This window comes from Macaca nemestrina, chromosome 9 (assembly GCF_043159975.1).
Source record: "Macaca nemestrina isolate mMacNem1 chromosome 9, mMacNem.hap1, whole genome shotgun sequence".
In the NCBI taxonomy this organism is placed as follows: Eukaryota; Metazoa; Chordata; class Mammalia; order Primates; family Cercopithecidae; genus Macaca; species Macaca nemestrina.
Window position 1 is genome coordinate 133,191,643 of NC_092133.1, and position 24,926 is coordinate 133,216,568.

General features: G+C 40.4%; 1 protein-coding gene and 1 long non-coding RNA gene across 4 annotated transcripts in view; one reads left to right on the top strand and one right to left on the bottom strand.

Annotated features, from left to right (window-relative positions):
• LOC105490600 (CUGBP Elav-like family member 2) overlaps positions 1–21,779 on the bottom strand; it is a 649,919-nt gene extending 628,140 nt beyond the window's left edge. Inside the window, exon 1 of the mRNA XM_071068824.1 lies at positions 21,741–21,779. The gene's annotated coding sequence lies outside the window, so the exon portion shown is untranslated. The remainder of the gene's footprint in view (positions 1–21,740) is intronic.
• LOC105490599 (uncharacterized) overlaps positions 1–24,926 on the top strand; it is an 82,120-nt gene that overhangs the window by 33,354 nt on the left and 23,840 nt on the right. Inside the window, exon 3 of one of the 3 annotated variants that reach the window (XR_011607392.1) lies at positions 21,228–21,883. The exons of the other annotated variants lie outside the window; for them this stretch is intronic. This is a non-coding gene — a long non-coding RNA (uncharacterized lncRNA). Of the gene's footprint in view, positions 1–21,227; positions 21,884–24,926 lie in introns of those variants that run through there. 3 annotated transcript variants of the gene reach the window in all.

Genomic DNA, 24,926 nt, shown 5'->3' on the forward strand with positions numbered 1-24,926 from the left:
GGAGATTTAGGTTGGTCAAACACATGCTACGATTTCACATACCAAGCCAGTAAAAGAAGTAAGAGATCGCGCATGGATGCCAGCCGAGGGAAATCAAAGACACCTGAGTGCTGGATTTTAAAAATCGATCATAATTGCCATTATTCATCTGTTAATGGACGTAACGGAGACAAGTTGTCTTTTTTGGACATGTTAGACCACTGCCTCGCCCTTTTCCTGTTAAACAATGATCAGAAATAACAAAAAGGAAACATTTAGATTTCCCCTTGGATCCTGAGTAGCTCGGAAAATCAATGTTATTTGAAAACTTCTGTGTCTTATCCAAATTCACATATTCTCCTCATCAGGACTTCCATTCTTGCTGGCTGGTATACTTCCTAGTCCCTAATCTTTCATAGAAAAGAAGTGCTATTTTAAAAACACATGAATTTTGCTAGCTTCAAAGTTGGGAACAACAGTTAAAAGCAGGGTGGGGGTGGGGAGGAAGGAGGGAGATAAAAAACCAACAACGAAAACAATTTTGAAATAAAAGAATGCTAAGAAGCTAGGAAGAGGTTTGAAAGAAGGAAAGAAGAAACTGGAGATTTCTTTTGAAAGAAGTCCCCATTCTCGGGGCCTCCATTCCTTCTGCATGTTAATTACAGTCTTTACCTTGGCATTTTGCTCTCATATCAGGGAAGCAATTACTGGCCTAATTCAAATTCATAGCAGCCATTAACAATGAACAAACAGATACATTATTTTAATTCCATTTGCCGCTTCCTTTCTGCTGATGTATTGACCCATGAAGCGTTGACTGGATGTCCTGTAATTGGCATTTGGCAAAGGTTGTTATCATCATCATCCTTCCCATATATGAGTATTTATTAAGCATATATTGCATACATAACACCTTGCAAGGGCAGGCAGCTTAAAGACCACAGGCCAGAAATAGCATTTGCCTTTATGTAGGTTATATAATGATGCATTCATTTTTCTAGATACAAATTTAGTCTATTTGGAGGTACGTGCATGTTCCTGTATGGTGTGTATGTGTGTGTGTGTGTGTGTGTGTGTGTACTTGGAAGGGTCAAGGTGATTAACAACACGCTCGGAGGGTTATTATTTTTTTTCTTTTTTTTTTGAGACAGAGTCTTGCTCTGTTACCCAGGCTGGAGTGCAGTGGCGCGATCTCAGCTCACTGCAAGCTCTGCCTCCCAGGTTCACGGCATTCTCCTGCCTCAGCTTCCCGAGTAGCTGGGACCACAGGTGCCCGCCACCACGCCCGGCTAATTTTTTATGTTTTTAGTAGAGATGGGGTTTCACCTTGTTAGCCAGGATGGTCTCGATCTCCTGACCTCGTGATCCATCCGCCTCGGCCTCCCAAAGTGTTGAGATTACAGGCGTGAGCCACCGTGCCCGGCCAGGTTATTATTTCTTACATATAATTTTCAACCATTCCCAGTATATTATTTCAATCACATATGTAGACTTTGTCCTTCACTCAATACTGCTATTTCCATCAGATTCCAAGGCAAGATCTTACCATGAGCTATTGTTAATAAAAAGAGAGGAAGAGAAGAGAAATAGCTCTAAAATATAAAAATCTATAACCCTTTTCCTATAATTTCCTCTTCTTTCTTGAGTCACTGACTTTTCTCATCATGAAGCACTGTAATATTATCTTGCTTTCCATTCATTTTGCACACTGATGTTTATTTGTTAAATTTTAATTTGGAGGTATTTTATACATGCCAAGCCAATTTTTTTGCTTTTGTTTTTTCAGGGTCATTTAATGTCATTGTCCTGTGTCCCAAGGTACCAGCCATACATAAATTAATTACTTTGACCAGAAAGAGTACGAATGTCTCTCAGCACTGTGGAATCTCAGGAACTACAGGGAAGCCATTCACCTTCTTGGGTCTCAACTTCCTTGTCTGTAAAGCCAGACAGTAGCATTCTAGAGTGTCTTCTGGTTGTGAGCTTACAGTTTCTAAACATGATCCTGAGTTTCTGAGCTCGTGGACTAGGCCAGTGCAATGAAATACTGTGCAATGGGAAACACTAATTTAACAATGTATTCATGTTTTTCTTTCATGCCCTTTGAATTTGCTCCCTGCCTCAAATATTTGGTGTTTTTATGACTATTCTCTCCCAAATCAGCTCCTAAAGCCTTTGTTTATATGAAGATAATAACTGCCAATAATTGGTGAAATGTCACTCTTCTCTGAAGTTGTTCTATTTTAACTTGCATTAATAATATATGTTAAAGAAGTATCTAATGCGTAAAATTATATTTATTCCCTTTTTTTTTCTGCTTGTATTTCACCTTGTAGGGATTAGGCCAATGTCCCTGAAGTCATCTCTACATTAAAATTTAGCAAAGGGTGAATTTAGATGCTTAGTAATAGTTGACTTAGAAGAATAATCCAAACCTTATTAAAATCAGTTTATAGGATCTCAGTAGTGCAATGCCTGCTGTAAGAAGTAAATTATCAAAAAGGAGATTATCTTGTTGAGCCTGCCACCCAATGCAGGAATCCTGTCTTCAGCATCCTTGACAGATGGCCATCTCGTCTGCTTCTGCTTCAGCACTGACAAGTTGATCACAGATCCTTGTGGCAGGTTCTTTTATTGTTGACCACCTCTGATAGGGAAGGATGGTTTCCTTCATGTGAACCAAATTTCTGTCTTCATATACTTCATCCAATTTTTCTAGTTTTGCCATCTAGATTAGTAAGGAAGGCATCTCACACCATCACCATTCAAATATTTAGTGACAACTATCATTTCACCGTGACCTGACATTTACTTCATTTGGGTGCACAATCTTTCCTACCCCAAACTAAATATATATATATATATTTTACCCTGCTTGACATAATAAAAAGTTCCTCAGAGCATCAGGTGTCCAGGATTTTGCTGATATTTAAGAAATTATCCGGAGATTGAGGATATAGTCCCAACTGGAGAATTTCTAAGTCAAACTGTATGATTGTAAAATCTGGCATCTGAAAATAGCACCCTAAAATTGACTTGTTATTTATAGTTTTACTAGAGTACTCACACTCAAAGAGCCAGCATTCCAAGTGAATTTGAATATTTAACCCAGATTGATACATTGAAGGAAAACCAGTAACCCCCAAATGCCAGAGCTCGGGACTTCAGCACTGACCCCCTGGGATTGAAAAACTCCTGAGTCACAATGGCATTGGGAAGATGAAATCTGAGTCGTAGGCTAGTCTTGTTGGAATAGTTACGTTCATGCTTGTAACATTAAAGGCCTTCTGAGCTTTGTTTGATATTTTCATTGGCTTTATCTTCTCTTCTTCAAAGCAGCAGCAGGAGCCCAGAGATGGTAATATCTTTGCACGGCTTGTAAATCTATCTGCCTAAGGTTTTGGTAAAATGGAAGAGTTTGAAGTTGTAAAATCTAGGCAAAGAAAGGTCACTGGACTTTGTATCTGGAAATCTGAGTATTTTTCTTGACTCTGCCACTAACCACTCTGTAACTTTTGACGATTCACTTGAGTTCTTCAAGTCTTCGTTTTCTAATACCATATGCTGCTCATAGCTGGCTTTTTGGAAAACTTGGGCCCTTGCTGTCCATTTTATGGGGTGAAACCTCATGAATTCTACCATGTTTTCCTATTTGGAGGATTTCACTTCTTTTCACCCCTTTTCTTACCATCCTGGAGTGTCCTGAGGGTCACAGGCCTTTCTTTACTCTGGAGACACTCTGGCTTAAGACACCGTAAGTGGAGGATGTTGATGGAGGATGCTCACAGTTCTGGGCTGGAGGAACATTCAGGCCAGGAGTAGTCATATGAACAGGGAGATGAATTAATGCAAACTTCCCCTGCACTACTGACATCCATTCACTCATTTATTCACCCACTCACTCAAGAAATGCAAGTTTTGGTGAGTGTCTACTTAGTGCCAAGTGCTGTCCTAGGTGCTAGATGAATAAGGATCTATCCTTTGAGGATCTCATCAAAGCAACATGATGTATCAAGTACTACTGAGAAAAGTACATGTAGAAGGGACTCCTGGCTAGTCTTCGCTTCCTGAAAGAAGTGTCATATACTCTGAAACTTGAAAGATGAGACTAAAATAGTTAGGGATGGAGTGGGAAGGGAGGGAGGAAGGGGAGACACCCGCTGCAGACTGAGAGAACACCTTGTGTAATTGGCAAGTTAAAGACATTTTAAATAGTCAAAGTTAGCTCAGTCTGGCTGGGATGTAGAGTGTGGCACCAGTGAGTGAAGGAAGACCAGGGTGGAGGCTGGGCCTGACCATGAAGGACATCATAAGTAGGTGACCATCTGATTTATCATCTGGTGCATTCTAGAGAGCAATGGGCAACACAAAGACTGATTACACTGGCCGAGCGGCGTAATTTAGAATTGCTCATGGCAAACTGGGCCACACAGGCTTCTACAGGTGAACGGGCCTCATGTGTTACGAGGTTGCCAAACGTTATACATGAACTAGGACCTGGGGACATCCAATCATCTAAGTGGGTTAAAAAGAATCTGGACTCCATCGTGATTTTAGCAGCGCAGTGACAGGGGACATTCAAGAAGCTTTTGGGGGGAAAGATACAAACCCAAACTCATTATGCTCTTTTCTGATCTCCTAAGTGCTAAATGAGTAAATACCAAGTTGTAGGCTCCACTCTAGATTTTTGCGTATAATTTCAAGTGGAGTTTCTTTACCCTGCACTTCCACCACTCCCTCTCTCTCCCTGTAGTTCAATCACAGCCTTTCATCCCATCATAGGAAATTAAATATTTAAACGCAAATACTTTGAGTTACTCCATGGCTAAGGAAAAGTCTCACCCTGAGGTTTTTTTGTTTTTTTTTGTTTTTTTTTTCAATAGGAAAGGAGGCTGACTTCTGAGAGAGGGGGAAGAAAGAAGAAAATGGGACTCATGCACAGAGTTTGAGAGCTTCACACATTTATTTTGTGACTACGTTCATGTGGGAATAGTCTAGAAGAAAAGTAGGGTAGGATGAATAGGAGGGAAGAAAATTCCTTTTATATATATATATATATATATATATATATATATATATAACTCTTTTAGAGTTAAGGTCTAGCTCTGTTGCCCAGGCTGGAGTGCAGTGGCACGATCACAGGTCACTGCAGCCTCACACACCTGGGCTCAAGCGATCTTCCAACCTCAGACTCCCGAGTAGCCAGGATTACAGGTTTGTGCCACCACTGCTGGCTACTTTTAAAATTTTCTGCAAAGAGCAGGTCTCGCCATGTTGCCCAGGCTGATCTTGAATTCCTGGCCTCAAGGGATCCTTCCACCTTGGCTTCTCAACTTGTTTGGATTACAGGCATGAGCCACCATGCCCGACCCAAAAAATAAAGAAAAAAAAATTCTTATATAAGCTCCTGCATTCCTGCTTGGCTGATCTGGGGCTGGGGTGGGCAAGCATTTTAACAGGGATGGCATTCTCTTGCTATTAAATACTATGAATGTAATTAAAACTTCTACTTCCATGGTTGAAGCATGTGCTAGGACTGAACAGATATGATGCGGGAGACAGATGTTCAGACAGCGTGATGAGGGAGGAAGCAGTGTGCCTGCCTGTGAGTTAACTAGGCCCTAACTACCCAGCTAATGTATCTCCTAGCGAAACGGGAGACTCCACTCCACTGCCAGGGATGCTGATCACCAGCCTTTTAATTTTTTAGTTTGAAATGAAGTACCCCTTGATGTATGTTTGATTATTAATTATTATATTACTGTTCATTATTTCTGGAAAGCAGTAACATGTTTAATAAAAATCTGAGCTACAATAATGAAAATCATTTAGATAATTTTGAGCATTTCAACCTCCTGAGGACTTCAATTTGATTTCCAAAATACAGTAGAAACTTCCTAATTCAGACTAATGACAGAGAGCCCCATTGTGACTTACAGTCTTGCAGATGAGTGGGTATGCAAACAGACAGGGAAAAAAAATCAAGGAAGGTAAATCACACAATATGCTTCCTCTATTTGTTTTGACAATGGTCGTTCAGACTTAACAGTCTATGATAAAACTTCCCTGTACATCAGTCAGTGTACTGTCGCTTGTTTCATAAAGATAATGAAGTCTTGGTAATCAGAAATCTCACTCTAGGACTCAGACATTAAATCTTTGCTCAGACATGGCACTGGGACTGCAGGGGTTTCAAATAATTATCTGGCTTACAGAGTACTGAAGTGAGAATGACAGAAGTTCCACCGTCAATGCAAAGTGAAAAAACAGAGGTAAAAGGATATTTTAATCCATTGTATGGCTGACATTCAGCAATATTGGAATATTTTGTCTATAAAATCACAGATCTTTCAAGGCAGAAGAGATTGTTACAAGTTAGCATCCCAGCCTACTACACTGCTGTATTGATTAGGGTTCTGTGATCCTACCTTCGGGAAACAAGGAGGTCTAACTTAGTTGCATGCAATTCTCCCTTGTCTGAGAAAATGCTACACATTTTTGTGTGCTGAATGGGATTCATACTCAGGGGTAATGTTGGGATTCAGAATGTAATGTACCTCAATTTTTATTATTACCCATCATTTTATATTCTCTTCTCCTCCTCTCCCTTCTATTCATGTTGATGGATGGTTCTCAACCCTAGCTGTACATTAGAACCATCTAGGGAGCTATTTAAAAACATCATTCCGCATCTCTAGACGTTCTGCTTTAATTGATGATTGAGAGCCAGTGCAAGACCATTGATAGTTGAAAGGGTTATGTTTTCAGGTTCAATCTTCAGTATTATATCCTATATCCTTCGTAGAGCCCCAGTGGGGAGGATCTATCCGGATCCTGGGCAGGATAGAAAGACAGTCTCACTGTTGGTTAAGTCAGGCCTGAACCATTTAGAGGGAGGTGTGGAGTAGAAACCTGTGCCCTGGAATCAGCATGCCTGGCTGCGAATTCTCACACGAACACGGACTAGCTGAGTCATGTTCTGAAATTTATTTAATATCTCCCTACTCGGGTTTCCTCATCTGTAAAAAAGCAGACAATTACAACTCTCTATAGAGTTGTAACTAAAGGAATTAATACATATGAAGTGCTTAGAAGAACAGTTCGCCGCACATGGTAAGAACTATAAATGTCAGTTGTTATTTTGTAGAATCTGTGGGTCAAAGAGCAATAGAAGGTGCTGCTTTCCAATGCCTGCAGGTTCTGAAGAGGTCAGGTTGGGTCTGGAGGAGATAACGGAATTGCTGATGCTGTCAAGGAGAACGGGATGACCCTTTGGGTAAACCCTGTAAATGGTTTTAAAAGAGTCAATTCTGCAGGATCTCTGCTTTCGTAGCTATTTTGGGGGAAAAAACGTAAATAAAGGCCAGAGAAATAAAACTGTTATATTTTTAAAAAGGGGTTGGCACGGTGGCTTATGCCTGTAATCCCAGCACTTTGGGAGGCCTAGGTGGGTGAACCACAAGGTCAGGAGTTCGAGACCAGCGTGGCCAACATGGCAAAAACCCATCTCTACTAAAAATACAAAAAATTAGCTGGGCCTAGTGGCGGGCACCTGCAATCCCAGATACTCAGGAGGCTGAGGCAGGAGAATCACTTAAACCTGGGAGGCGGAGGTTGCAGCGAGCCAAGATTGTGCCACGGCACTCCAGCCCAAGCGACAGAGCGAGACTCTGTCTCAAAAGTCCACCTGAGTTCTAATAAAATTTTGTTACCCAAAATGGACCCATTGCAATAGTTTTTAGAGAGACAGTGAATTCTTAAAATCCTTGTTTATTTGTGGGAGGAATTACTGTAGAGATGTAAAAAGCTTGGTAAAGATGGCCCAAACGTTGACACAACTACAGTGATTTATTTGGACTGGCGGGCTGGGAGGAGTTCTTTAGCAAGGTTAAATTTCAAAGCTCATAGGTCAGAGACATAAAGGGGCCAGTCAAGTGGAAAGGAAATCTCTAGCCAAAAGAAAGAAGGTACGCCTACCACCAGAAGTTCATATCTTCCTCTCTCTAGAGTTAAATCTAGATTGATTGAGATTTTGTAAATCATTTGTTCTGTGACTGTTTCCCCCTTCTCCCCATTTTTAGTGGTAACGTTTACATTTTGGCCTTCTCCTTCCTGTTCCTCCTCTTTTTGTTTCAAGCCAGGCAGGGCTCACGGAATGGAATAGAATATAAGTTTAATACCAGCTTAAGCTAAAACTAATTAGGGAAGCAAATCCGCTGCTCCCCTCCAAAATCAGACACTGCATACCAGAATCAAGTCAAAATGACTTTTAGATTGTCTGTTATTTGGGAATATTGGTACCGCTGCTCCTTCAATTACCAAGTCTAATTTGGAGTTGACTGCAAATTTAAGCAATTTTTTCAAGAGAAGTTCATGAGACATTCAGACTAAATCTAATTCATTTGTACAGTATTTCTTGGGCAAAGGTGGGTAGCTAGGGATTCGTCTCACTACAAGGAAGAGGAAAACTGCAGCACGAGGGACTTTCTCACGGTCTCTAAGCGAGGTAACAGCAGAAATGGAAAATGGGATGTGGTTCTCCCCAGCCACACCCTGCACTGCCTCTTGGTTACCCATCTCGCTTATGGGCGATTTGTCACTGGTCTCTGCTTCCATCCTTTCTCTGTCTTTGCACAAACATACAGAGGCATTTGAAAAACAACAACAACGACAGCCTGGTTATAGTAATGCTTACACATATTATGTTCATGAGCCTCTCCATGCACTTCCTGTGAAACCTGGAGCCCGGGGTATTTGGATAAAGTGGAAAGGACGCGTGCTAATTTGGACCCTGTGACAGCAATGTAACCAAGACTTACAGTTGCAAATGGTTGACAACTCAGCTATTGGGTGATAAGAGAGTGATGGAAATCTGATGTGATGGGATGACCCTTTCTGACAAGTGAACAAAGAAACCTGCATATCTATTTTTAACCAGGCTCTGGAGACTTCTAGTAATTGACATTTGTAGCTGAGCTCATACTTGTCCTAGTTCCTGGAGATATTTGCATCTCTTTCTGTGTTTTGTCTGTCTAATCCTTGGGAGCAGGTTGGGAAAACATTAGCCTCTGCCTAGGCTCAGGACTCAGGGAAGATGTTCTCCTTTCTCCCAGCTCCCTGCAGCCTCCTGCCATTGTCTCTGGCTGGGCATGCATGATGTTTTATTCCAGCAGAAATGCAAATGCCACCTTGAGTTGTTGTGAGTTGCCATACCTGAGGGCCACTGATAAATCAGGTTTTATTGTTCATACTTATTATAGTGGGACAGAGAGAGACATCAAGGTTGGGTCCTTGAGTTGAAGTGCAGCAGAATAAAAGATAAAGCCAGAACTTGGTAGGTGGAGGTGTAGGAGAGTCAGAGGTCACCTCCAATCTCCCTGAAACTCTTATGTGAGCCCTTTGGCTGAAACTAGCAACCAAAGTGACACCAGGCTGATGAACGAGAAAGAAGCATATAAATTGTATTAGCTTTACACATACATAGAGATCTTCTCGAGAGAGAGAGAGATGAAGAAGTAGCCAAAGGACGTTGCTTTTATACTTTTTAGGCAAAGAATGATCAATTTGAGTGGAAATTATGGGACAAAGAATATGTGGCTAGGGGCAGTCAATTTCTACAGGAGTCACTAGGAGATATATGGGAGCAGGGAGTGTGAAAGTAATAGAAGTAAGCGTTACTTTGAGAAGTCTATTAATTCAGGTCCATTGGAGGCCCCAGTGCTCAGTCTCTCGTGATGAGGGTTGTTTTCTCGCCTTGGTACAGGTATGAGGCCCCTCCCAGAGGAATCTTTATGCTATACTGCATGCAGGAAGAGACGGGTCCTTCCTGCATTTCTACAACTTCTAGAAGGCGGTCAACTCAAAATAATCAATATAACAATCTGGTGTATTTTGGGATGGCACATCCTTCACTCCTTCAGAGGCTGCATGCAAACAGTTCTCCCAAAAGGAAGTGACTGGAATGAACTGCAGAGTCTGTGAACCCAGCCTCGGGCCTCCCTTTCTTCTTTTCCCTCTTCCCTGGGGTTGCTCATGTTCCTGATCAGCCTTCCTGCATTGGGTCTCTCATTCCGCCTCTTCCTGAATAAAACCTCTTCCCAGGCAACGATTCAATGATTTATCCATATCGAGGTGCAATGCACGCACAGTTTCTGTGTTCCTTCTCAGCATGTTTTTAGCATTTGAACAGGGACAAGGCTGAAATCCAAAGGGGTAAACCTTTTGTCTGGGAATTCCAGATACCTAGTGGGGGTGAAATTCTCAGCTTAAGGTAGAGGCGAAGCTTTTTCCAGAAATGCTGAAATACCAGCAATTCAGTATCTGGGCCTCTGCGGCTGCTACACAGATCAGAGCAGTCTCCATTGAAGATGGAGGGAAAAGGCTGTGAGAACTGGAAACTACGACGATGCTGTTCTATTCTTCCCAACAGGACACCAGAGACACCATTCAGGAAACATTAACCCCTTCACTCCAACTGAAAAGCCAGAAGTCGTTTCATGGCTCTGAAAGACCGAAATCTTTACAATGATCAGCAAGGCCCCAACAAAGTCCAGCCTTCTCTGGCAATCCGGGCCTCTCTCACTTTTCCAGTCTTCTTTCAGTTCCTCAAATGTACAAGCCATCTGCAGTCAGGCAACCCCCTCTGTCTGGGAGGTGCTTCCTCACCAGTCACCTCCTTCCCATTCCCCCGCACTATCTGTCTACCTAGATAACTGCAAATCACCATGCAGACAGATCAAATGTCACTTCCTCCTGGAATGCTTTCATGAGAGCTTATTTGCTCTGTTCTTATCCATACAGTGCTGAGACAATTTGCAATAATTTGCTAACTGTCTAAGTATCCATCTCTACAAGGACAAAAACTGCATATGAGTTCCTCACCATTGATATCCCCATCTCTACCACCTGCCAGACCCAGGAGGCACAAAAAGAAGTCCTTATGGGACCCACAGATTATATTGAAATCCTGATTGAATAATTACTGTCATGATTGTTACTTTACTATCAGAAAGAAAGTAACTTAGAGGTGTCCTCAAAAACATGTATTATTTTCTTTTGTAAATTTGATATGTATGTGTATATATACAGATATGAATTCACAGAATTGGAGAAATATTTCATTTTTTAAAGCATCTTTTGCATCTACTATTATACTTGTTCATCAGAAAAATTCTGTGAGGAAGCTGAGGTATTTTATTGTGAGAAAATTCAAATATATATGTTATGTAAATATACATAGGTAACATACACTAGTATATGGATACTATATATTATACAAGTATTTTTATATACACTAATTTACTAGTATATTATATAATTATGTATTATATGTACACATTTACGAGTATATTATATATTTACCTAAAGCCACACTGCAAGCTAGTTTCAAAGACAGAATTCATTACTGAATTTTATAATCAAGAGTGATGATTAAGATGGTGATGACAGTGTGTGGGTGTTTTTGAAAAGACTGCCTCTAGACACCCTTCCTTTTGTGTTGGCATGTAAAGATGGGTCTTTAATTTTTGTACTGTCTTTCACGATTTGTTTGTGATAACAAATCGATGACCGCTATGAGAAGCCTTTCATTGCTGACTTTTCTGTAAAGTGAGAGAGCATAAAGCAGAAGTCAGCCGGGAAGGAGCTGAGACCAAAACATGTTGGTTGCACAAGCAAGCTATTAAATGCACACCTCACCCAGACCTGCAGTTTACTGAGAAGGCAGCTGGTCTGTGGCTTGGATGAATTATTCTGAAAACACATGGGTATGTAATTTTGTAGATGAAATTAGGAAGAGCAAAGAAAAGAACTTCACGTATGTATATCAAATACTTTGCTAAGCACTTTCATAGGTTTTGTCTTTCTTATTAATCCTCCCTGCATCCCGAGAGATGTTGGTTTTGTTATTTGCTTGTTCCAGATGAAGGAATCAAAGCAGAGATCAAAGTCAGTTCGTCTGCATAAAGTCACCGGAGCCACCTGATTTATGGGACTGTTCTACCAATCTGAGCTCAATTAATCAATTCCATTGGCTTCAGATCTTTTCCTGGAGCCATTTTATAGTGAAATTGAATATTCTGTCATAGATTTACTGTCATATTGGGCACGTTTTTAGGATCTATGAAACAAACTAACTGCTATTTAGATAGGGCTTGATGTTATCATACACCAACTGCTAAGGTCTGAAGGTGTGTGCCCCACCCCCCAATTTATATGTTAAAACATATTCTTCTTTGGGAGGCTGAAGTAGGTGGATCACCTGAGGTCAGGAGTTCGAGACCAGCCTGGCCAAAGATGGTGAAACTCCGTCTCTACTAAAAATACAAAAATTAGCTGGGCATGGTGGCACTCACCTGTAATCCCAGCTACTCAGGAGGCTGAGGTGGGAGAATTCTCTGAAGCCAGGAGATGCAGGTTGCAGTGAGCCAAAATCCGATTGTGCCACTGGACTCCAGCCTGGGTGACAGAGCAAGACCCTGTCAAACCAAACCAAACCAAACCAAACCAAAAACCTAATATCCAAGGTGATGGTATTGGGGGGTGGATCCTTTGGAATGTGATGAGGTCATGAGGGTGAGGCTCTCAAGAATGAGATTCATGTCTTTATAAAAGAAACCTGAGAGAGCTAGCATCCTTTAGCCAAGTGAGGATGCAGCTACTGATTGGGGGTCTGCAACCTGAAAGAGGTTCCTCACCAGGTGCCGCGTCTGGTAGTGTTTTGACCTCAGACTTCCCAGCCTCAAGAACTGTGAGCAATTAATTTCTGTTGCTTAGGAGACCCTGAGTCTAGCGTATTTTGTTATAGCAGCCTGAACAGACTAAGATATCAACCGTACCAATGCCCACAGACTGGTCTCCGTCCAGCTTCCAATTTACACACTGGCCTTAAGCAATGCTTTGGTGCCTACTTCATGAGCTGGGTTTTCTGGGGCCCTCCTTATTGACAATGGACAGCTTGTCATTCAAGAGCTGCTTTGGTAACGTATCACTAATTCTCCATTTATCTGTCCCATTGCAAACGTCCAGCCTTGTTAATGTCTCCATCTTCTCATTTATTACCCTCTATATTCAGGCTTTATGCTCAACATACCCCAAACTCAGGTCAGATGTTTGCTATGGGTGGACACCTACTTTTTTTTTTGTCTCCTTCAGGATATCGTCATAATAACGTGTGCTAATTAGGATACCAAACATCTTAAACATATATTTTTTTCTAATCCCTAAACATGTACCTAAAAAATAATCATAATCCTAGGAATATGGTGATTTTCCATTTCTCTGAAAAGAAAACTGAGACAATGAAAGAAAAATAAGTTCCTCAAGGACATACAGCTTGAAGGAGGTTGAGCTGGTATTTGTTTGTTTTTGTGAGACAAAGTCTCACTGTAACCCATGCTGGAATGCAGTGGTATGATCTTGGCTCACTGTAACCTCTGCCTCCCTGGTTCAAGTGATTCTCCTGCCTCAGCCTCCTGAGTAGCTAGCATTATAGGCGTGCACCACCACACTCGGTTTTTGTATTTTTAGTAGAGATGGGATTTCACCACCATGGCCACGCTGTTCTTGAACCCCTGACCTCAAGTGATCTGCCCAAATCAGTCTCCCAAAGTGCCAAGATTATAGGCGTGCACCATGAGCTGGTATTTTGCATGCAGGTGGTCTGTCTTCTGGTCCTGCATATTGTCAACCATTGTGTACTGATGGGATGCTTGATGGGAGTGGTAGGCATTTTGCCTTCATTCTCTACTTTTATTTTAGCACTCACTGTATCATACACAGTGTATTATTTTAATCTATGTTTGTGCATATACACACAGACACAAGATAACGCTTAGTACGATATACAGATAATCTTAATTATCTAGGCTGATAGACTAGGAAACATGCTTGATTTGCTCAAGCAAACTCAATCCTTTAACTGAAGGAAGCTACAGTCTGGAGAACATCATACGACAGAGGGTAACACCTGCAATTCAGGCATCATAATGAACCAGTCACAAAGAGAAAGGTGCAAAGTACTGGGAATTTCTAATGTGAGGTAGAGAATCTTCTGGCAAGGAGGAAACCTATATAGTCTTGGAAGCCAATGAAGAAGAGGAGAGGGGTCAGAATTCAGAAAAGTGATACAAAGAGAAACAGTATTACTGGAGACTATAGCTCCTAGCACCCATATATGGACATTACAGCTTATGATCCACAGAGATGGTCATCATTTTAACCTCATTCTCAATCTTGTATATCCTGAAACCTGCCACTGGAGTCTCTGCATGTAGATCTGACTGGCGCTTGGAATGTCCTCCACCTATACTTGTTGAATGAAATACCTTCTATGGGATTTCATGTTTTATTGCTACTGAAATTCAATAGGAACATGTTATGTACAGATATAGAATTTTGTTCACATGTATATATTTCATTAAATTTGTCGCATAATGTGGAATGAACTTTCAATTCTGTTGAAATTCCTTGGCTGAATAGAGGGCTTTGTTTGAGGAGGTTGATGTACACTCTCAGTTATTTGCTAATCCAGGTTCTTCAGTGGATCTGTTTTGGTTCATGTGATTTGAATGCCTTTTCTGGTGTTAGCTTAGGAGTAAATTCATTGTCATAAACTATCCATGAGTAACTCCTGTTCATGTCTTTAGCCTGCAGGTTGAAAGTATTTCACAGTGCTATGAAGTATATTCAAATACTAGTTTTCATTTTTCATGTTATGATTTGTGAAATGTGCTTTTTAATCTGATACACTGCAAAGTTGATATGGTATAGCTCTGTGTCCCCACCCAAATCTCATGTTGATTTGTAATCCTCAGTATTGGAGGAGGGACCTGGTGGAGGTGATTGGATCATGGGGGCAGATTTTCCCCTTTGCCGTTCTCATGATAGTGAGTGAGTCCTCACAAGATCTGATGGTTTAGAAGTGTGTGGCACTTCCCTCTTCACTCTTTCTCTCTTCTGCCACCATGTGAAGAAGGTCCTTGCTTCCCCTTCCCCCTCCACCACGATTGTCAGTTTCCTGAGGTCTCCCAGTAATGCTTCCTGTTAAGCCTGTGCAGCTGTGAGCCAATTAAACCTCTTTTCTTCACAAGTTACCCAGTCTCAGGTAGTTGTTTATAGCAGTGTGAGGATGGACTAATACAAAAGGTAACAAAAATTATGGTACTCAGAAATGGTACCTTTTTTCTTCTTTAAAATTTAAATTTAACTACTTTTTTATTTTTATTTTTATTTTTTAAGAGAGAGATAGGGTCTTGTTCTGTTGCCCAGCCTGGGGTGCAGTGGTGTGAGCATCGTTCACTGAAGCCTCGAATTCCTGGGCTCAAGCAGTTCTCCTGCCTTAGCATCCCAGGTAGCTGGGACTATAGGCATGCATCACCACACGCAACTAATTAATTAATTAATTTTTTTTAGTATGCACAGGGTTTGGTTTTGTTGCTCAGGCTGGCCTCAAACTCCTGCCTTCAAGTGACACTCTCATCTCAAAGTGTTTGGATTACAGGCGTGAGCCACTGAGCCCAGCCAAAAAAACAAGTGGCTGGTACAATTTATTTTCATACAACCAATCATATCATCACGAATTGGTTTACAGTATTGGTTCAATTCTTAGGGATGCTAAATACTGTAAATATTATAAAGGTGCCATGAATAACCAGTGATCAAGGAGTAATACATGGAGGTCCCTCTGTTGTACCCAGGACTGTCTCTGTACTGGACATGCATCAGCTATTCAATTGGCTTACTCAGTTGTGCATAATGATACCTATCAATTTGGGAGTCTAGTTAAACAAACAAACTGGAGGAGGCTGGGTCGGGTCTGGGAAGCACTGGAAGGCAGTGGTTATAATTTGTTAGCATCTTTCTTTCTGACTGTGGTCAAGGCAGTGGCATCTTGGAAATGTCATAGCGTTGCTTCACTATCCCCTATGTGGAAAAGCAGTCCAGATCTGTTTATAAACAAGCACTGTATCTCCTACCTTAAAGTGTTCTGCAATGTGAGATATACTGATAGATTCAAGCTGCAGTTACAGGACCTACAGTTCTTGCTTTGATAAGAGAGAACTTAGTCCATCTGCTGTCATGTTCAAATGAAAGAAATGCAGGTAAAATCCTAAATTCAAAAATAAAAACTCCAGACTGACTATAACAAAACAGATTTCTTGTAACTTGGGGAATTGTTTAACCATGGTGATAAACTTGTTCACGAATACCATAAATGTAGCAGCAGTAGTAGCCCTTGCTGCGAGTCTGTACTGTAGAAAGAACAATGGTAAGGCTTTGTATGTTTGAATCATAAGTTAGACTAGGAGACATCATTTTGCTATCTGCTCTTTTGAGAAGATTCATTGTTCCTGTTTGCAGAAATTCCCAGACATTCTGGCTGTTCTGATCATTTTTCTTTCTCGTGCCTCAGGTAGCAAATTGACAGTGGGTAGGAGAGTGTAAACGTCGGGGCAATAGAAATTATGTAAATGTTGCATCCTGGCAAGAAAACTTTCAACCCCTTGAGGTCTTTTAAACAGCATTAATTCTAGAAATTAGATACAAAATTTAACTTTTTCACGCTAATAATGATTTCATAAAGAAAAACTCGTTAGTAAAGGTGACAAATATGAAGTTCTATTGAACATTTAAATTCAGGAATCTCAGTGAGTGCCCCAGGGAAATATTTACCCAGCCAATGACTCTCTGATGTTATTAAGAAGTAATTTATTCAAGGAAGTCTTCATTCATGAGTTTACATAAGAACAATACCTACTTTTCAAAGGCTTGTGTTCTCAGCATAGAACATACCTAATTTACGATGACTTTTGGTTAAAATTTTCATTAGGTTGGTTCAATAGTATTTGATAATTTTAATTCAGTTTTATGAGATCCCAGGTTCCCATTTACAGGAAGAGAAAATGCATAGGAAATAAATTTTTAAAGAGCAAATTCATCTCTCAAGTGAGTTCTGTTAATGTCAGTAGCAAATCTGAGGTGGAGGAAAGTTAACCTTTAGTATTTCTATGGCAGTCCTTTTGGGCAGAGGTGACCGGTATCCATTAAAAACAATGCAGGTCCACTGTATCAGCACTCTGCATGTGCGCGTCTGTGTAGCACTTCCACAAGGGACTCCTTGGTGAAATACTGAAATAAAAAACCAGCCCCACAGTTTAAGTGTAGGGTGTTTTCATGGGCATAGAAAAGCAGAATCGAAACAGGTAATGAACGTGTGCTGCTGGTTCCTGAAACGAGGGTTAGGGAGCACACAATGGCCAGAGATCAGGAATTTAGGTAGGAAAACCACTATGTAAGACTTCTTCAAGAAGGTGGGACCAGGGCAATCTCAGAGTTCCACATATAACAAGGTAAGACTGGGCATGAGACCAGTCAACCCAGTAGAGTGGAATGAGTCTTTTGTAGCAGAAATCTGACTTCCTGCTTGTAGCAGTCTATTTTCATGCTGCTGTGAAGACACATCTGAGACTGGGTAATTTATAAAGAAAAGATGTTTAATTTACTCACAGTTCCACATGGCTAGGGAGGCCTCAGGAAACTTACAATCATGGCGGAAGGTGAAACAGGCATGTCATACATGGCGGCAGGTAAGAGAAGCAAGAAGCAAGTAAAGAGGGGAGCCCTTTACAAAACCATAAGATCTTGTGAAAACTCACCCACTATCACAAGGACAGTATAGAGGAAACTATCCTATGATTCAGTTATGTCCACCTGGTCCCACCCTTGACACCTGGGGATTATTACAACTCAAGGTGAGATTTGGGTGGGGACACAAAGCCAAACAATATCACTGCTCCAGAAGGGAAGATCTCAGGGACGCGGTGATCACAACCCTGCCAATGTAATGAGGACTTTGCCCAGTTTGACTGGAAAAAAAACAAGTTAAAAAGAGATTGCCAAAAAACAAAGCAAAACAAAAACAAAAACAAAAACACAACACAACCCCCCGAAAAAATGTCCAAAAACCCAAACCCACAGAAAATTAAAGATTTTAGCAGTTAAGTTTCCAGATAAAGCTACCTGGTTTAGACTTCCAAGGTTATAACTTCAAACATTTTTCCCAGGTAATCTGCAATCCTATCAACACTCTCCCAATTTTATCAATCAATTGAAAGGATCTATTTGCCAACAATGAAATCATCTTCTCACATTATTACCACCATGTTGACACTGTCGAATTGTAAATAAAATGTCATGTCACATTAAGCAGCATGGTCCTGAAAAATTAGCTGCAGTTTGTGTAGCTGTGATTACCCTCAATGAAAGATCAAGGAGGGCAAGCCACTCCCAGGCCACCATGACCATTCTGAACTGGCCTCTTTCCCCTGGCTCTTCAGATAAAGGAAGAGGATTAGGAAACAGTTATTTGGTGAATTTGATCAATGCAGGAAACCAAACTAGATTAGACACCTTCTAAATGTCAGTTTCCCCCTACTAACAGTCTTATGTGTGTTTCTTCTCTTTATTTAGCTCATGAAAGTGGCTGTGGTCTACTTAGAAAACAGACTCTTTCACACTTGTCTCAACCCACAGCAAAGAAGGAGCTGGCTTCTTTCTCAGTAGAAGCCCTGGGCTGTAAAATCAGCCTCATATTAAGGTGGAATTCAAAAGAACATCTCCTGAATTTTTAGGGCTTGACCTTTGAGACACCGTATAAAACCTCCGAAACCAAAGTCAAAAGCCCTGTGTTAGTTGTGTATGGACTTTGCAATCTGTCTAAAATACATTCTGGTAGTATTAGAAGTGAATCTACAGAATTGCCATTGTCATTATAGGTTATGGCTCTGTATTTTATAGTATATAATAAAATGAAATGATAAAAGTGACATTAAACTTTGAATTTCAGTGTTTAAATCACACATTTGATTCATCATTTGGCAGCTAAATGTCTCTTAAGTACCGTGGAAAGTTTTATGATTTAATGTTTGCCTAAAGAACGGAAAGAAATGGGTAAAGCTGTGTCACTAAGTACAGTTGAATGTTGCTGCATAAAACCACTAGAAAGCAGATTGACGGTCTAGTTCCTTTTGGCCTCCAAGAAGAGAAAGACCAAAATCTGAGCCACTCTGTATACCTCTGGCCTCCTGGTTCCTAGAGGATCATCAAAACCACACCATGCACAGAATAAGCATAGGGTTTACCTGCTTTCTTTCCACTGCACTTAACTTGCCCTGACAACCCTTTGAAGCCCTTCATTACGCCTAAGAAATTGATATTTTGGTCTCCAGTGATTGCTTGTACTTAGCCTCCTGTCTTTGTTGGTTTTGCTCCAACCAAAGAGAATCCACTGAGATGTGGGAAATCTTAACTCTCTATGCTTAAAGGCTCAATGAACTAGCTCCTAGTGCTGTGAATAGGATGTGCTTGCAGGGTTTTCTGAAAACCTTGTTGACTGTGCACCTGTTTTTCAGATTTAGGAGCTTCAAAATAGGATGTTCTATTCTTGGGATGGGAGCTGTCCTAATTTGACAAACCTCTTTTTGCTATTTGTTTGTTTGTTTGTTTTGAGACAGGGTCTTGCTCTGTCACCCAGGTTGGAGTGCAGTCATGTAATCTCGGCTCACTGCAGGCTCAACCTCCTGGACTCAGGCGATCCTCCCACCTCAGCCCCCTGAGTAGCTGGGACCACAAGAACATGCCTTATGCCCAGCTAATTTTATGTTTTGTAAACATAGGGGTCACATAATGTTGCCTAGGCTAGGTCTTGAATTCCTGGACTCAAGCTATTCACCCGCCTTGACCTCTCAAAGTCCTGGGATTACAGGCATGAGCCACTGTGCCTGGCTCATTATTTATTACTTTTTAAACTTTGTTTTACTGAACCTTCTGGCAATGGAAATCATTTTCCATATCCTGACCCTTCCCCCAAAGTCATTGCTCAAATGCCTGGTAAGAAGGCGGGATGTAGAACAGCAATATCTGGTTTCCAAACTCACTTTGTTCAGGCTCTGACTACGATTAGATAATCGTACGTCAACTTGCACACTGATAGAGGAACAATGCAATTCATGGTGCAATCTGATGATGATTCTAGAGGATTTGTGAAGGTCCTATTACTCCCTAGAATGTCTGCCCATCTGTTGACTCCTACTGAAATAACCACGGTCCTCCATCATCCATGCTTCATCCCTTCATCTGGAGGTAGGAATCCCTGTGATATGTAAAAGTTGTAACATAGGTAATTCCCTAAGGTGTTATTAATAATAACTAAAGGTACAGGAAGTATGTGTGATTGTTTTGTGTGTTGGGGGGAGTAGGGGTCCCTAAAGGTAGAAATTCTGAAAAGGAGTTGAATGAAAGAGAATCAGTAAAGAGGAAAAGGAGAAGAAATAGAAAATCCAGAGATCCTGGGGACCCTCTTACCTGACGACTTTTGCCTTTGGTCCTCCTGTTGACAAACTCTAGGGTTTTAAAGAATCTAAATTGCTTTTTGTCACCTTCTCAGTTAGAGAGGCTAATCCTAATATTAATGAACACTCTTAAGCAATGAAATTGTAAGGTTTTTTTTTCTTTCATAACCAAGTCCATTGTATATGATCTACATTACAACTGCTATCCACGCAATGCATATGCGTTTTAGGATTAAGTAACTTTTTCTTTCCCATCTGTGCTCTAAAACTGTGCCATATGTCACCTAACAAGGTATTTTCCATTATTCTTTTATTCAGTTCACTGCATGTTATTCCTCTTGCCCCTTGAAAATGAGCCTGTCTGTAATCAGAAATCACTTCCTCTCACAGCTCAGTGCACCTACTGTAGATGTGGCAAATACATGTTTATGGGGCTGGTAATTGGATTAAAACGTTGAAAAGAAAAAGAAAGATGGACTGTACTGAAAAGAATGGAAAACACAAGCATGAAAATCAACAAAACCAAAATGAATTAAAAGCTCCAATGAATGAAATCGCTATTAATAGGAGTTATTTATCAGTAACAATGCCCTGGATTTTGCAGTGCTCAACATTCAATTGCAATGACATTTAAAAACCCAAGTGGAGGAGGAAAATAACTTTTGAACAGACTTTCTGTGAGAATGTTTTGAAAATGGATGATCAGTTTCCGTGTATCTTCTGAGTGCCTTTATGCTGTTCATAAGTCTTCTTGCCCCTGGGTATTTAAATACTGTAGTAGGGAAAATGTCCTGTGTTAAATTATTTAAGAGGGCAAATTAATTATTCTCTTAAATTTGGGTGCTATTTTGATACTCGAAATTAGAGAAAAGACAAAGCAAGTGTGATCTCTTTTCACAGGGTCTTGCTGCATGCTGTGAGCGTGGCACTGGGGGCTTGCTGGGCCATGTTGTCAATCCAGGAGTGATGGAGTTCATATACAGCAGACTGCTTCCATTCTCAAAATAGACCCATAGAATTCAGTTTCTGAACAGTCTCCTGATAACTGTTATTCAAAAGACTTTTTACAAAGAAGCCGACGTTTTGGGGGAAACACAAGAAAACACCTAGCAATAGAACAAGAGCAATCGTAATACAGAAATGTGCAATCAAACAGTCATCCAGGAATGCTGATATCCAACCACAGGTAGGCTGTTATGTAAATGTGATCCAAAGAGACAATGGATCAGATTCAACGGTAAACTGAATCCAGAAGAAAAAAACAATGCAAAGAAAAACAACAGAAATGCTTATATTCCAGGAATGACAAAAAGCAGAAAATTAAAGCCAAGCAAATCAACCAACCTCAGTACTTGTCTAGCAGGTACTCTTCAAACGGAACACCTTATGTCTGTGCAAGAAGCAAGCTCTTACCTGATGGGCCGGATCACTCCTTTGTGTAGCTCTGTAGACCTAAATATGAAGAAAATAGAAGTCATGAAGCAAAGTCCTCTAATTTGTGAAACATGCTCTATGCTAACATGTAATTTTAAAAAAATTGTTCTTTAAGAAGAACGGTGAAGCAATGTGTAACAACTAGCTGAGATTAATTTTGTGTCATTTGCTCTTGTAAATTTCTCATTGTGGTCACTGACCTACAGTGAATGCAGAAGTGAAATTTACTTGTGGAAGACTTGCTGTTCCCCATCAGAGTAAAATAATATTGCTGCATTAATTGATTTTTGATTTCTACTACATCTACACAAATAAGATTTTACTCGGGTTGATCCGTATTACCTTGAGGATTCTGATACCTGTTGGCTACCTTCTATTTTACCATATGAACTGAATGAGAGATAAAGAAGAAAATTCTAGCCCTTCTTCTGTCACAGAAATTCTGTCTACAGACTTAATGTCAGAGGATTATTATGGAAATCTCTTAATCTGTTTTACTTTGATGGTAAGATCTAGAACATTAGCCAGTTGTTTGGGTCAGATGTTTACTGAAATCCATTTACTACATGTAACTTTTTTTATTTTTTAGCTAAGCAATACAAACAAACTTGGTTCCAAAATGGGTTTTAAATGAGTTACAATTCATTTTCATGGTTGTCAGTGGTGTAAGACTGATGAATTAGGAGCTGTGAGGAATATTCTATTATAAATGAAAAACCCAAACTTCATTCTAGAATCCTTGAATTCATGAACCTAGACCAGGGCTTGGCAAACTGTAGCCCATGGGCCAAATCTAGCCTGTTAGCGTATGACTTGTGAGCTAAGAATCGTTTTTACTTTTTTAAATGGTTAAAAAAAATCAAAAGACTTCGGGAGGCTTAGGCGGGCGGATCACGAGGTCAGGAGATCAAGACCATCCTAGCTAACACAGTGAAACCCCGTCTCTACTAAAAATACAAAAAATTAGCCAGGTATGGTGGCGGGTGCCTGTAGTCCCAGCTACTTGGGAGACTGAGGCAGGAGAATGGCGTGAACCCGGGAGGCGGAGCTTGCAGTGAGCCGAGATCGTGCCACTGCACTCCAGCCTAGGGGACAGAGCAAGACTCTGTCTCAAAAAAAACCAAACAAAGAAACAAACAAACAAAAAAAATCAAAAGAACAGCATGATTTCATGGCATGTGAAAATTATATGAAATTAAAATTTCATTGTGCACCAATGAAGGTTTTTCTGGAGCACAGCCATATGCACTTATTTATATATAGTCTGTAGCTCCTTCCATGCTCTGAGGGCAGCAGATGAGTACTTGGAATGGAGAGGGTATGACCTGCACATCTTAAAATATTTACAACCTGGTCCCTTTAGAAAAGTGTACTAACCCCTGACCTGGGCAGTCATTGATTTCATCTCGGTTGGAGGTTTGGGGCAGATAATGTGATGAGATCCTAACAACTGATGCTGATCGATAAGATAGGTGAATGCTAACTCTTCAAACCATTAAAATATAAAGAACTATATTTTGTCCTGGGGCCCATAGGTCGCTCACAGCAGACTACGAGGGGTATAAACATGAATAAATGGAGTCCTTAGCTGTCTGTGCTGGAAGACCTAGGCTGAATTCATTGCTGTACTTTAGATAATCATCAATTCTACTCTTCACCTGATAATATTATTCTTAATATTTGATAAGAATATCTAGATCATTATTCAATACAGAATAAATAAAAACTCTTGAGAGAAGCAAATCAAAATATTTAAGTACATATCTAATTATTATTTACATGAGGAATTTACATGAAGCTAAAAAGGTCTACATATTTGTGTGACTTACACAAATGATACTTAAGCATTTATATGAAGTTGAAAAATTGACACAACCAAACTGTATTTTTAACAAAAAGATATAAACACATAAACATATCTATTCATATATATGTAGTAAACAATTAACCTTGCTAAAAGAGAGCTCTGGCCTTTTCCCTCGGCCCTGGGAAATCATGGCTAAGTCCTTGGAATGTCCTTTTTGATATGAGTGTCACTGTTTACCCGGGTCCCTTGGACCGCACCAGATAGGCTATGCTAACACTGTGATTTATGTTAGGGGCCTTGGGCCATGCACTATCCAATTGATTTTTTGTGAAGCTGGAGACAAAGGTCAGCCTTGCATATGGTCAACCGTGTTTATGTAACTGAGCTCCAATAAGAACTCTGGACAACAAGCTTGGTGGGCTTCTGTGGTTGGCCCACAGCATACAAATTGTCATACATCATGTTTCTAGGAGAAGAAAGCACTGTCTGCAAAACTCCAGTGGGAGAGGATTACTAGAAGCCTGGCACTTAGAACAGTCCTGGATCTTGCCCCATGTGCCCCTCCCCTTGGCTCATTTTAATCTGCGTCCTTTCACTTTGACAAACCAAAACTGTTGAGTATGAGCCCTTTTGTGAGTTTTGTCATCTTTCTAGAAAATTGTCAAACCTGAAGGTAGTCTTGGGGATCCCTAAACTTGCAACTGATGTCAGAAGTGGGGGTGGTCTTGGAGCCCCCCAAACTCTGCAGTATATATACATTTTTGATTTGTTTACACACACACATACATACAAATCATGATACTGGGGTTTTGCGTATGTTTTCGGGGGGTTGGATAACATGTGGATTCTAGAATGCTAACGATTTGTGATCTGGTGGTGGTTAAATGAGTATTAATGTATCATTATTCTTTAACCGTAAATATACATTTTATATACTCTTCTGTATGTATAATATGTCAGTATTTTAATAAAGAGGGAAAAACTCTGCATGGAACAAGATATTCACACACATTCACACGACGTTCAGTGCAGCAACTAAAGCATTCAACTATACCAGAGATTACCATTCTAAGATGAAGGAGAAAATAATGTAACATTCATGTATTTATCCTGTATTTTTCAATGGACAGTAATGTGTATCACCATGTACCGTGTATCTGCTGAATACATTTAAAAGAGTAATATAAGTAACAGTTTTATTTTGAAATGTCAATATTGTGCTGATAATTGTGGAAACTAAATGATGGATATATGAGGGTTCATTATCCTGGTGTGCTTTTGGGTATGTTCAAATTTTTTCGTGATAAAAAACTTTTTAAAAGTAACACATAGGGCCAGGCATGGTGGCTCACACCTGT